Source organism: Sturnira hondurensis, unplaced genomic scaffold (genome assembly GCF_014824575.4).
Source record: "Sturnira hondurensis isolate 20B ecotype Veracruz unplaced genomic scaffold, ASM1482457v3 Scaffold0000256, whole genome shotgun sequence".
NCBI classification, from domain to species: domain Eukaryota; kingdom Metazoa; phylum Chordata; class Mammalia; order Chiroptera; family Phyllostomidae; genus Sturnira; species Sturnira hondurensis.
In genome coordinates this window covers 414,148-426,857 of record NW_028072887.1, presented here as the reverse complement: position 1 = coordinate 426,857, position 12,710 = coordinate 414,148, and the positions used below count along the sequence as shown (strand labels likewise).

General features: G+C 38.0%; 1 protein-coding gene across 1 annotated transcript in view; it reads left to right on the top strand.

Annotated features, from left to right (window-relative positions):
- Window positions 1-12,710, top strand: part of NCKAP5 (NCK associated protein 5) — a gene marked incomplete at its 3' end in the record, with an annotated part of 675,845 nt that overhangs the window by 278,389 nt on the left and 384,746 nt on the right. The gene's annotated exons all lie outside the window — the stretch shown is intronic.

The following is a 12,710-nucleotide window of genomic DNA, read 5'->3' as shown; positions in this document are numbered from 1 at the left end:
AAACAAAGGCCTAATGAGTTGTAGTAATTTCTTTAAGCTAATAATTTGTCATGTACAGTACTTTAGTCTATTAACAAATCTGCTTTCATTTTGCTTTTAATGGAGGCATCACATTTGCTAATCACTGAGATATCTGTATGAAGCATAGAGGAATGAACTCTGTGTTGGTGGTATTTGGGGGAGGAGGAAGAGAGACATAGAATGGAAATACAAGAATATTTCTGTTAGTTAATTTGAGTTTTGTTGTCTAGAAACATGAGTTTGCTTAATTACCTTTTACTATTACTTTTCACTATTTACCTCTTTTATTTTCTAGAGGCTGATGGTTGTGTTTGAAAAGGGGGAAGCTATTTAATAACTAATGTGCATCTTTTAGTTTATTTTCCCACAAAGTAAATACAATAATTTTCCATGTAACCTTTGAACTGAAATGCTATGTGCCTATCCCCTCATGCTGGTGCACCCAAGGGTATTTGTACATACGTGTATGTGTGTAATCATCTATCTTTAGTCCTTCATATGATTTAATCCCTATGATAAGAGAATGTTTGGTGGTACGGCTAAATATATTACTGTATTTTTTTACTCCTAAAATATTTTTTTTGAAAATTAAAAACATATTTTTCTTCCAAGGAGATGAAGAAAGTTCTTATGCAGTCCAGGTGGAGTCCATAGGGGCCTTCCCTTTGTTATCTGTGTCCTCTCAGCCTGTATGCACTGATCTTTATTAGATTAAAACCTTATTTTGCTTAGAAAGCTAATCTGGCTCAACAGAAGTCTCTGCTGAAAGCAGGGCCAGTCCTGACTCAGATTGTAACACGGGCAGGCCTGGGGTCCATTCTCCTGCCCCCTGTCTCTTCTGTATGTCATTTGACCCTCGGCGGTCTCCCTTCATCCTCTGGTGCCTTGCGCCTGTAGTCCATTTCTGCCATGTATTTTCAGCAATGTTAGGACTGGATACACACATGTCTTAATACTCATGGATAAGCATAAAAACACAGTGGAATACTAATAACATCTAACATTAGTGAGTATCATGTGTCAGATATGTACAAATATGTACATTTGACAAATATGTACATTAAATCATCTCAATAATCCTATATTTTAGGTGGTATTTTATCAATTTTATTTAATAGGTTAAAAAATTGAGACTTGAAGAGGTTACATAACATAATCCAAATCATGTGAACCAAGCAGAAGAATTAGAACTGGGGTCCAAGAGAATCTGACCCAGAAACTTTCTTTTTAACTTATACTGTATTATAAATAACAAATTAGTCTTAAAAGAATTTTAGGAAATGTAACATTTTAAGGCAGCAAATAGTAAGTCAATGTTTGTCAAATGTTTGTCAAAATTGAATGTTTGAGGAGAGATTGGCACTCAGTCCTTACTGATTCAGAGCTTAAAACAGGTATACATGAGAACGTATATTATTTTATAGTAACATAGAGGATATACAAACCTTATATAGCAGATTGTATATAAAAAACTCACTCTTTCATTCAAATCTGAATAAATAATTACTGAGTACTCACTGTGTGCCAGACACTGTGTGTGTTATCTGCTGATACTATACACAGGCTTGTTTCTAACCTCTGAAGCAAACTTCATTGCAGGCAATCTCCATGCTCCTTGGTGCTGTTCAAAAACCATAAGTTATGTTATTTCACGTTGCATTAAGGAGCACATGGCATTCGTTTTCATGGAAATCTAACTAAGCACAGATGTCTGATTGTGCCTCCTCGCCTAGCGATTTATCTACAAAACACGGGCAACTTTCTTTCTTTCTTTTTTAATCTCCCACATGCTTTGATTATACGCTTGAGTATTGAAGTTCTTTCTAAATAATGGTTAAAAGAATCATAATGGCAAGAAATGAGAGTCTGATTTCAAATCCAAGACTGATGGTATATTGCCCACCTATTTGTTGATGCAAAACCAGCAGACTCTTGTTCAGGCCCAAGGGTTTTGGCTGATTAGAGACAACCCCTTCTGTTTTGAACAACACATACATGTTTTCAGATCCTGCTTCTTGTTTTCTACCTGAGACTATATCAAGAAGCAAAAGATTGGTGCTTTATCAGTCTGGCTACTGAGAATTTTTGCCTTCCCATAGTCAGCATTGGGTGTGGAGGCATATTATGAGACTTGGCAAATCCACTTGAATGAATCTCACTTGTTACTTCCAGGTCAATAAGCATCTTTAAGCATTCTAGGGCCTGTAACACTCCCATAACATCTAAGCAGGGCTCTCACTGGAGAAGAATCAACCAAAAGAAATGTAATCCTTTAAGTCTCACATAGGGCATGCTTGAGTTAGAGGGAGAGAGAGAGAGAGAGAGAGAGAGAACAGAACGAACAAGACGAAAGGGCGAATCCATTCTGATGATCAGGCATTTTTTTAAAAAATGCTTAAAATACATTAGCTAAACTTTTTAAATTGACTTCATTAACTTCTTGAAATTGCATACACATTAATAGGGTTTTTATTAATTCCTCCAATTTGTTTATACTAGGTTCTGAAAGGGATCTTATTATTTCCTTGAGTCTAGCTATGCATTGATGAGACTCATTAAGCATAATGGAATCTGGCAATTTATCACCCAGATTAAAAGCCCTTTACATGTAACCGCCATTTACCCTTTATATTTAGAGGCACCTCCTTGGCATCAATCAAAGGCTCAGTGCAATTTCCCAGTTTTCTCAGTAACAGAATTGCTACATTGTTAGACATGCCGTTCCTTTCCTTCACTGCCCTTCCTCCTACCCACATTGACACGAATACAAAATTGTTTTATTTAAGCAAAGTTGTAAAAAGTATACGGAGTTAAGCTGTTGGGATAAATGTAATCTTGCCTTTTCTATCATTTCTTTCCCAAACGTTTTCTGGTAACATTTCTTCACTTGAGCCTTGTTCTTTAGGGAACTATCAGAACTCAATGCCCTTTACAAATGCTAAATGTCTCTTTCTTGTTATGAATGGAACATTAGCCACCTAAGGTCTCTGTCTTCCCTCATCGTGACTAATGGGATTGTAATTTCATCAAGGTCTCTCCTGACATCGAATACCATGCCAGTGGAACACTAAGTGGATTTGGATGTCACCTGATCTCCAAGATGAAATTCAAAGCTCTGTCTATTTAAAGGTTCAGAGTCAGTGGGGTCCCAGCTAAGCCATTTGAGGGGTCCCTGGTGGGGCAGACTGGATGAAGAAAATAAGTCATTTCTTGAAAGAAAAAAAACACTTCAAACAAAATGTAGAGTACCTAACCAAATACAGGGAAGACACAGCTACTTGAATTTTAGTCCATTTTCTACCTTTTATAGTTTCTCTTTTCTCTTTTACAAATAAATCAAAAGAAAACATTTCAAAGCTAAGTAAGCTGTGTAAAATCCTATTCCAACATGCAGACAAGTGCTGTTGACCTAGTGTTCCTATGTTGGGGAATTTGCTTGTATTTTTAATTGTTCTTTCCCTTCCATTGGGATTGGCATGTCTGTCTTCCATATTTTCAGCCCAATCCTGAGTCTGTGAGAGCTGTATGAAATGAGAGTGGCATGGCCTGAGCTTCAGAACACAGTTAAACGCCATTGAAAATTGAAAGTTTGAGCCTGGTCCAGTGGCCTCCGTGCTCAAATCAAAGTTTAGTCTCTCAAAGCTAGTTATGGTATGATTTTAATGAACAGGAGCACTTAATGTTTTCTTTATTCTTCACTGTCCCTTCTGAGATAGTGACTGTGACTTAAGCCATCTGCCTCTGTCAAGAGATCATTATTTTCAGAGGCAGTTGTTAAAATCTTAGGATCTTTGTGACTCAGCCATTTGCTTCCATCCCTAATTTTGACCCTTTGTCCATTTCTGTGGCCCATCATCACTTCCGTCACTCTGTACCTGGCCTCTTGGACTCCGGTCTCCCCTGGGCGATGCTCCCAACACACTGCTGGAAGATGCATACCAGCTAAGTGGCTTCTGCCGCGTGGCAGCTTAATGAAAGTTGTCCATGGCTCTCATTTTTTTCCACATCAAACCCAAACCACTGTGTCCTTGGATTTTGAAGCCTTTCATGATCTGGCCCCCTCCACCAGTCTCATTCTCCCAACTCCACAGTGCAGTCAGCATCTCATCTCCACTGTGAATCACTGGTCAGAAATGTCCCCTGGAAATGTCCTGCCTGACCTTGGCCTTTTCAAAGTATATCCGTATTTTACCCATGAAGGCTTTTCTGGTACTGCTAAATCTTATGTTCTACTCCTCTAAATTCACAGGGATTTGTGATATGAGTGATAAACAGTACTTCATTCTCTCTTATTTGAGATTTTTATGTGCCCCTCACAACTTCCAAAAGGATTTGCAGTGATACTTAAGTAGATAGCATCTCATAATGTTTGATCATTGCTTCCTACCTATTTTTTCTCTTCTACTTAGTCATTAGCTCTTTCAAGACAAGTGCCATATCTCATGCTTCATTTTGAAGTGCAGCATGGAAAGATAGAGAAGACACAGAGCTCGGAGCCAGAAGACTTAAATCCAAATATAATTTTGCCACAGATTGACAGTGTGACTTTAGGTGAATTGCTTGAACCTGGACTAAGTTATATAAAAATTGCTAATAATTGCATTTTTCACCATGGGAAAAGAGCTTTTTTTATCCTATTCATGAAAATTATACTTTCTCATTGTAAAAAAATCAAATAGTGGAAAAACACTTAAAGAAGAAATTAAAAATTACCTGAATTTATACTATCCTTCTATAAACATTATTAACATTTCAGTATTTATCATTTCACATGGATATTTTTTCTTTTTTTACCCTCACCCAAGAACATTTTCATTTATTCTTTTAGAGAAGGAAGGAGGGAAAGAGTGAAGAGAGAGAGAGAAACATTGATGCAAGAGAAGCAACGATTGGTTTCATTCCTATCTACTTAGACCTGGGATCAGCACTGGGACCGGGATTGTTTGCATCTGGAACCAGGTGTCAGACTGCAACCTAGGCACGTGCCCCAACCGGGAATCAAACGTGCAACACTTTGGTTATGGGTCTATATCCAACAACTGAGCCGCACTGGCGAGGGCCACATCGATTTTTTTTTATCCATGTGTACACATGGATAAGAGATTTCTCTGTCTGCCTATCTATCCATTCACCTGTCTACATATGGGAAAATACTTGTTTCTTGACAGTTTTTTCTCAACAATACAAGGTAGACACATTTTCATTTCACCAAATTATTATGGTATTGTATGGATATTAAAGAATGTATAGTCCCTTCATAAAAATGTATTTTAGAGAATGATGTAGGAATAGACATACATACTGACTGCTGAAATGGGTTTATTATCTCCAGTTTATTATCTTTGATGAGGTATTCCTACCTTTGTACAGACTCTAACCTTTTACTCTTTGCCTTCCTAATCAAACATTTGTTTCCCAGGCTCAGTTCGGTGAGTGTCTGGGCTGAGGTCCCCACCTCCAGCTCCTCCTGCTCTGACTCTGTCACACGGGTGCACAGTCCTTAGACTCAATCCCAGTGTCCAACAAGCTCTGAAAGTCCAATGTTCACCTTTATTTATTTTTGACATATTTGATCCAACTCAACTGACAGAAAAATCTAATGAAATTTGGTGTGAGTCAACTTACAGTTTGCATTTAATTCATTTGGTGAAACATTTATGTTTCATTTCATACACATTCATGCATTTGACTATGAGTTGCAGCCCCAGTCCTTGCTGGGAGTGATACATGATGTAGAGTATATGCTCTCTCTTAATTATCTAATAAATGAAACTATTCTGAATTTCAAAATGTATCTGGTACAAAAAGTTTTGAGTAGGAGATTGTAGCCCTGTCTTACATTTAAGATCTGCAGTCCCTGTAATTAAAATTAACACTGTTTTTCTGGTTTGCTCACTTGCTCTGGTTTAGAGAGAGCAATGCCAGGATCAAGCTCTAATAACAACAGTAATTTTTAGACTTGTATTTTCCTTTTAGACTTCAGAAAATATCTTCAAGTAAAATCTCATCAAAGTGGAGATAACGGTCAAGGCTTGGCTCTGGAGGGGAACCCAGGGCTGCGGTCTGCTGGGTCCCTCCGCACACATGCCCCAGGTCCGTTCTGCTCTGATCTGGTGAAAAGAGCTTCAGTGCAAGCCAGCAGTTTCTCAGGCCCAAGCTTCAAGGAGGTAGGGCTACTGCGGTGACTGGAGCACTGGCTGGGCAGAGGGTGCTGCCTTCCTGTTTTGTGGTCGATGTTTCTGCTGTTGGTTTGCCCCGATTTTCTTCCTTAGTCAGGTGGATAAGAATTCACATGGAGCACATGGGAAGGGTTATAAAGAGGTTCCACGGGAGCCGGGTCATTTCAAGGTCGCACTTAAGAAACTTGAGGACCGCTGGATGTAAAATGTATTAACCAATCCCTACCTGGGGTATTTATATCATTTTTATGATAAATAAAGCCTTAGTGAACATAAATGCACTTACATTATTGTCTCTTTGTATTACCATGTTCTTATGATAAATTTTGAGAGAAGTGTTTTTTATATGCATCTTAAAACTTTTGTGCATAGTACCCTCCAGAAAGATCATACCGATTTATACTCTGTTTGATACTTACATTCTCTTCAAATCCTGATTTTAAGAGACATTAAGTCAGTAATAAATGTTTAACCATGTTTTCTTAATATTATTTAGTTTCTAAACCATTATAATTTTTAAGTGGCAAGTTAATTTAATAAATACTGCAGAAGGAGGTTTCCTCAAAACATGTTTCTTTAGTTGAGATATTCAAAATCTTTAAGATTTGAATTACCAGTGTTTAAAAAATTGTCTAATAAATTTTTAACTTTATCTTTTTTACTCTTTGACTATTTTTAAATTAAAAAAACTTTGTAAAGATTTTACTTATTTTTAGACAGAGGGGAAGGGAGGGAGAAAGAGAGAGGAAAACGTCAATGTGTGCTTGCCTCTCACATACCTGCTACTGGGGACCCAGCCCACAACCCAGGCATGTGCCCTGATCTGGGAATCGCTAATTCCACTGAGCCATACCAGCCAGGGTTACTCTTTTACTATTGATAAGCAATTTGTAAAGAAGGATTCTCAGAAAGAAAATTGTTACTTATAATGGTTATCAAAACTTACAAAACTAGCCCTGGCTGGTGCAGCTCAGTTAATTAGAGCATTGTCCCATAGACCAGAAGGTCATGGGTTCGATTGCTTGTCAGGGCACATACCCAGGCTGTGAGTTTGATCCCTGGCCAGGGTACATACTAGAAGGCACCCTGGCAATGTTTCTCTCTGGCATCAGTATTTCTCTCTCTCTCTCTCTCTCTCTTTTTCTTAAAGTAATAAAAAAAAAATGTCCTCAGGTGAGGATAAAAAAGAAAAAAATTGCAAAACTAAGCTATCAACAAAATTTGTCCATTAAAGTATTCTGGTGGGGTTTTGTTTTTAAGATAAACCAATCTTTTCCCCTGTGTTGATTTGTTATATGTTTTAAATGTACACCATCAGGGAAGTGTCTGTAAGCGATATAATAAGAGCATAGTGTTGAATAAGGCATTTTCTCTAGAAATATTAATGGCTAACATCTTACAAGAGCATCTGAGTGCCAGCAGGATTCACCTCTGCTACTTTAATTATTGAAGGCTTTTTTCCCCCTCAGAATGAGTGAATTATGTAGTCAACACATTTCAAATTGAATTAAACTATACTTTTCAGACAGTATAAATCTAGCAAGAAAAATGAGAGAAGAATGTTGAAATCCAGGGAACTTTTAGAAATCAGATTAATAAATAAAAAGGGAGCCTCTTTATGGCCTCCATAAATATGCCTGTGTGAGTAGAATGATGGATCTTCAGAGTACTCACAGCGAGCTCTTTTTGTTTTCAGTTGCAATTTTGAAGTTGTTTACATGCTGAATAAGATGTTAGAAAATAAACTCCTGTTGCCTTCATGGAACTTATGTCTTTTAATATAAATATGCAATCTATAGATATATAGATATAGGTAGATATAGATAGTCTCTGCTGCATCATGTATATATGAATCAAGTTGTATACACATGTATATGTTTTTTCTATGTGGTTGAATTCTGGACAAATCCTTCTCCTAGTGCCCATCATCTGATAAGCCTGGTTCACAAGTAGGACAGGCCGTCAGGAGCTATCCTGGCACATACTAGGTACTGAATGAGTATTTGGATCATGACCCAAGCTGGCCTTGCCATTTAGGGTTCAGATACATACACATTTAGAGTTCGTTTCAGTCAGTCAACATATAGTTTGAATGCAACGTCAGCTCATAGGGATCCGATGAGGATTAAGAAGTAAACCCCTGTGCTCATAGCGCAGTGTTTATTCCAGTAATTTGGCCACTGTTGAAAAAGGCAAGACTGATGCCACTTTTGCCTGTGGGTCTCAATCATTTCTTAATTGGAACTATTATGAGATTTTATGTGTGTCTGTGTTAGTGATAAAGCTATGTGTTAGCTTGCTGAGAATCTAGTCTGTTAAGACAAATAAGACATACTGACCCTGTGAACCCCTGGTATGATAGGGAGAAACCCAACATCTGACAGGTAGAAGGTCAGAGTCAGGAAGACAAAGTTTTGATGCCAGGTCTGTCAGTTATCACATGTGTGACCTTGGGATGTTACTTAGCTTCTCTGAGCCTTATTTTCTCTCTTATGAATGACGATGATGATGATGGTGATGATGGTGATGATGATGAAGTTGAAGATACCAGCACCTAATGAAACAGACCAGAGGATCACATGAAATAACATTCTTAAGCACTTAGCATAGTGGCTAGGACATACTAAGTGTTTTATAAATATTAACTGTTGCTCCTTATATTATTATTTCAATTATTATATTATTATTTCAATTTTTACCTATACTCAGCAGTAAAGTATAAATAATATCCAGTTCTGTTATAAGGAAGAAATGAGCTATTGTATCTAAAACACTATGTGTCCCCAGCACATAGCTAAATAAGGTATAGTTACTACTCTCATCCATCTGCCCATTCATCTACATCTATGCACACATCCAGTTAGAAGTCCACCCAGTGTTTTTAGAGGAAGGAAGAGAGCAAGAAACATCGATGTGAGAGAAAGAGTGATTGGTTGCCTCTCATTTGCACCCTGGCCAGGAATTGAAATGCAACCTTTTGATGTACAGGATGACACTCCAACCAACCAAGCAACCCAGCCAGGGAACCACCCAGTATTTTTGAGGGTCTCCCATGTATTGGAGATTAGCATGTCTTTATTATGAAAAGCACTGCTATTAATCTTTGAAAGGCAAAGTGATCACAATAAGATATGCCTTCTGTGTGGATAGCACATTACAATCCATAAAGAGCTTTCCTATACATTATTCTGTTAGAAACCTTCTGAAACATGTGTTGTAGTTATCAATTTCTACCAATGAGGATGATAGAAGCAAGTATCAGAGAGGTTATGATTCGTTCTAGCTCATGTGGCTAGTGAGGGGCTGACAGACTTTTTCTGTAAAGGGCCCAGTAGGAAATGCTCAGCTTTGTAGCCTCTGTGGTCTTTGCACAGATATTCAGCTCTGCCCCTGAAGCAGACAGCAGCCGTAGACAACAGGTGAACAGATACGTGTGACTGTGCTCCAGCAAAACCTGATTTACAAAGCCAGGCAGCGAACCAGATTTGTGGCCCCCTGCACTAGTCAGTGCAAAGGGGTTCCTCAACTTTAGATTTCTGACTCCAAGTCCAGGCATGTTATGATTCTCCGTTGCATGGTTTCAACACATGCAACACATGTTAGGCAGAGAACACTATAGTATGCCTCTATAATATTACTTAACAAACATGATCATCTAGTCCCCATTTCTGTATCCTGCTTCCTGATCAAGAAATATTTTATTAAACACAAGGCAGAAATCCAGTTTCACTTTGCCTCAGTCTTGTTACCTTTTGCCAAAAAGATATGAATAGGAGTTCTCTTTTTTTTTTTAGTGAGCCCCATTAACTTCTAGCGACCATTGATTTCTTTTCTAATTGTCAGAATCTTTTAACATACTGCATTCTAGAAATGTTATGGGTTTTGTGTGCCGGGGGGTTGTGATAATCAGCCTAAAAATTGATTTACAGCTTCTAAATGCAGCTTTTTTCTTTGGTTTTGAAAATGAAAAAATTCTGAAATTAAAAAAAAAAAAATACATCATCCCGCTTTCAATATGGGCTCTTTCTGACTCTATGATTCCCCAGAGATTGTCAACAGTACTTCCATAGTCTCTTCTTAGGTTCTTTATTATTGCTGAGTGTAATTTATTGCTGGACTTGAATTTATGCAAAGCAGCTGGCTGATCTCCCTTGGCTATTCTTATGTACCTTGGATTTCATGTTCTCCTCTTCTTTTCCACTTGCAGATCATATGCCTTGATAGTAGAGGTAGAAACAGCACAGGAATCCATGGTTCTGCTCCTATTAGCATTACACATCAAGCAATAAGTCAGTCCCATTCTTGTTCTCTTCTGACTCCTGACAGTCTTAACCTAACACTCTTTGTAGACCTAATCAGGCTCTGTAAGCCATGTCTAACCCTGGATTTTTTGACACTATTTTTACAGATTTTTATCTTTGATTATTTGTCCTTCCTTCCACACATCCCAATACTTATTATTTTTTTATATTTACAGAACCAACATACATTTACAAATTGAAAACTATAAAAGCTATAAAATTTTTTAAAATAACGTGAATTTAATATGATAGATAGTACTGTTTTGCTGAAACATTTGCTAGACTTATGATTTAAGTGTGGCTTTCTGTGTCCTCTTCTAGGAGGGGTAGGTTCTTTAGCATTTGGTTCCCCTGTAGTCTGCTAATGGATGTAGTCTGCTAATGACTCAATTGTGTCTTCAATTTTCACTCTTTGAGCTACCCAATGTTTATTTTACTGTGTGAGTGTATTAGCTTTGCCTTTACTTGTGGTAGGGATGTACTATTTGTTCGTTAAGTCAACCTCTGTTCTCTTTTATTAGCTTTCAACAAGAACATTGTGATCAGAAGTACAAGGGCGGTGCTGGGCCGCAAGATGGCATTTGTTCGAAAGTTGTGCATGAATACATTTCGGGTGCACTTAACATTCATTTTTATACCACTGAAATAACGTCAAAAGTCTAAAGGTACTTTTTGAGATCTTGTGGATCCATAAAAAATATGACTTAGTATACTGAGAAAATCCCTGAGTCTATTTTTGTAGCTCTGCGACTGAGACATCCAAACTCTTTTGATTTTTTCTAAATATCCAGCTCTTTGTTCCCCAAATTATACTCCTGTCTTACACTTATTACTTGTGAGATGGTTATGAATCCTCCCTCTGAACTGGTGTTTTTTCTTGAATGAGAGGACTCTCAGTCACCTACTGGTTCCAGTTCCTCCCAGCTCTCTTTTGATTTGCCATGATCTGCCCCTCACCAGCCTTTGGAAACTTGTTTTATTTTTCATTCACATCCTTATATAATTTTTTCCTTTTTACCTCCATGAACAGTCTTTTGTTATCTCTGTAATCATTTCTCCCTTGTAACAATTGGAGTATTGAGAACAATTCCCCAAGAGTCACCACCTGCTGTGGTGCTTGTCAAACATCAGACACTTACTGGCATGTCTGGTATGGACAATTCTCAGACTCTAGGAAGAAGGCACTTCATTGCATTACCATCAGAATAATAAAAGGAATGTCCTGCGGTTCAGGTTCACCTGGTACTTGATTGAATTGGAGCTCTTCGTCAGCCTACCTGAAATTTCTGTGGGTGCCCTGACAGGCCAACTTCCTCTTTGCTAAGCCTGTTTATTAAAGCTTCCCTTTTTATCCTTTAATGGGCCTGGGAGTTGCCATTTTCATTGTGTCTCTTCGCTTCTCTTTCTTCCTGTCCTTCTTTTCTGTTCCTTCTCCTTTATCTGTCCGTCTTTTATAGGTTACTCATCACCCTGATTAGTACAAAAATACCAACTCTTCCTTGAAAAGAAACACAGAAGCCAGCTATGATCTCCCTGTTCTAGAGCATGGCCCTTGGGCCCTCCAGCTCTGTTGACCTTCACTCTCTTCTCTTTCTTTTCTGTTCTAATTGGATTTCTCTCTGGGTACCCATGGCGTCAGATCAGCCTGGGTGAAAACCCTATTCTCCTTCCAGAATTAGTCATTTGGGAAACTGTTAACTTGGTCGTGTTTTGGATAAAGTTGCTTGGGGATTGTTTCCATAATTGGTCAGCTTTAAATTGAAAATTTCACTCCTCTAGTGTCTGTATTTAACCCCTGGATGTCACTGTCTGGATGGCCAGCAGCTAGATTCATCCACATTCTCTTCCACTTAAAAATGTTTCTCTCCAAAAATCAATTGTGATCCTAAAGTCAGCTTTGCCAATCAGGGGACCAATAGAGAGATCCATGTGGGTTGTCTAATAATAATCAATGCCATATATCAGGAATTTCCCCATCCTAACCTGATAGTGGAGACATCGGGCAAAAAAGGTATAAAATTATGACCTCATTGTATGGTGTGAAGTTTGCCTTCTGTTGTTGAGCTCAGAGTTGTTAGTCTGAATTGCCTTTGACTAATGTCTAGTAATCAATTTTACCCATAGGTCCCACTTTCAAATAGTTTATGCTAAGTAGAAGGACTAATAAATGATTTTTAATTAGACTGTTCTATTGCCCTTAATTCTGCGT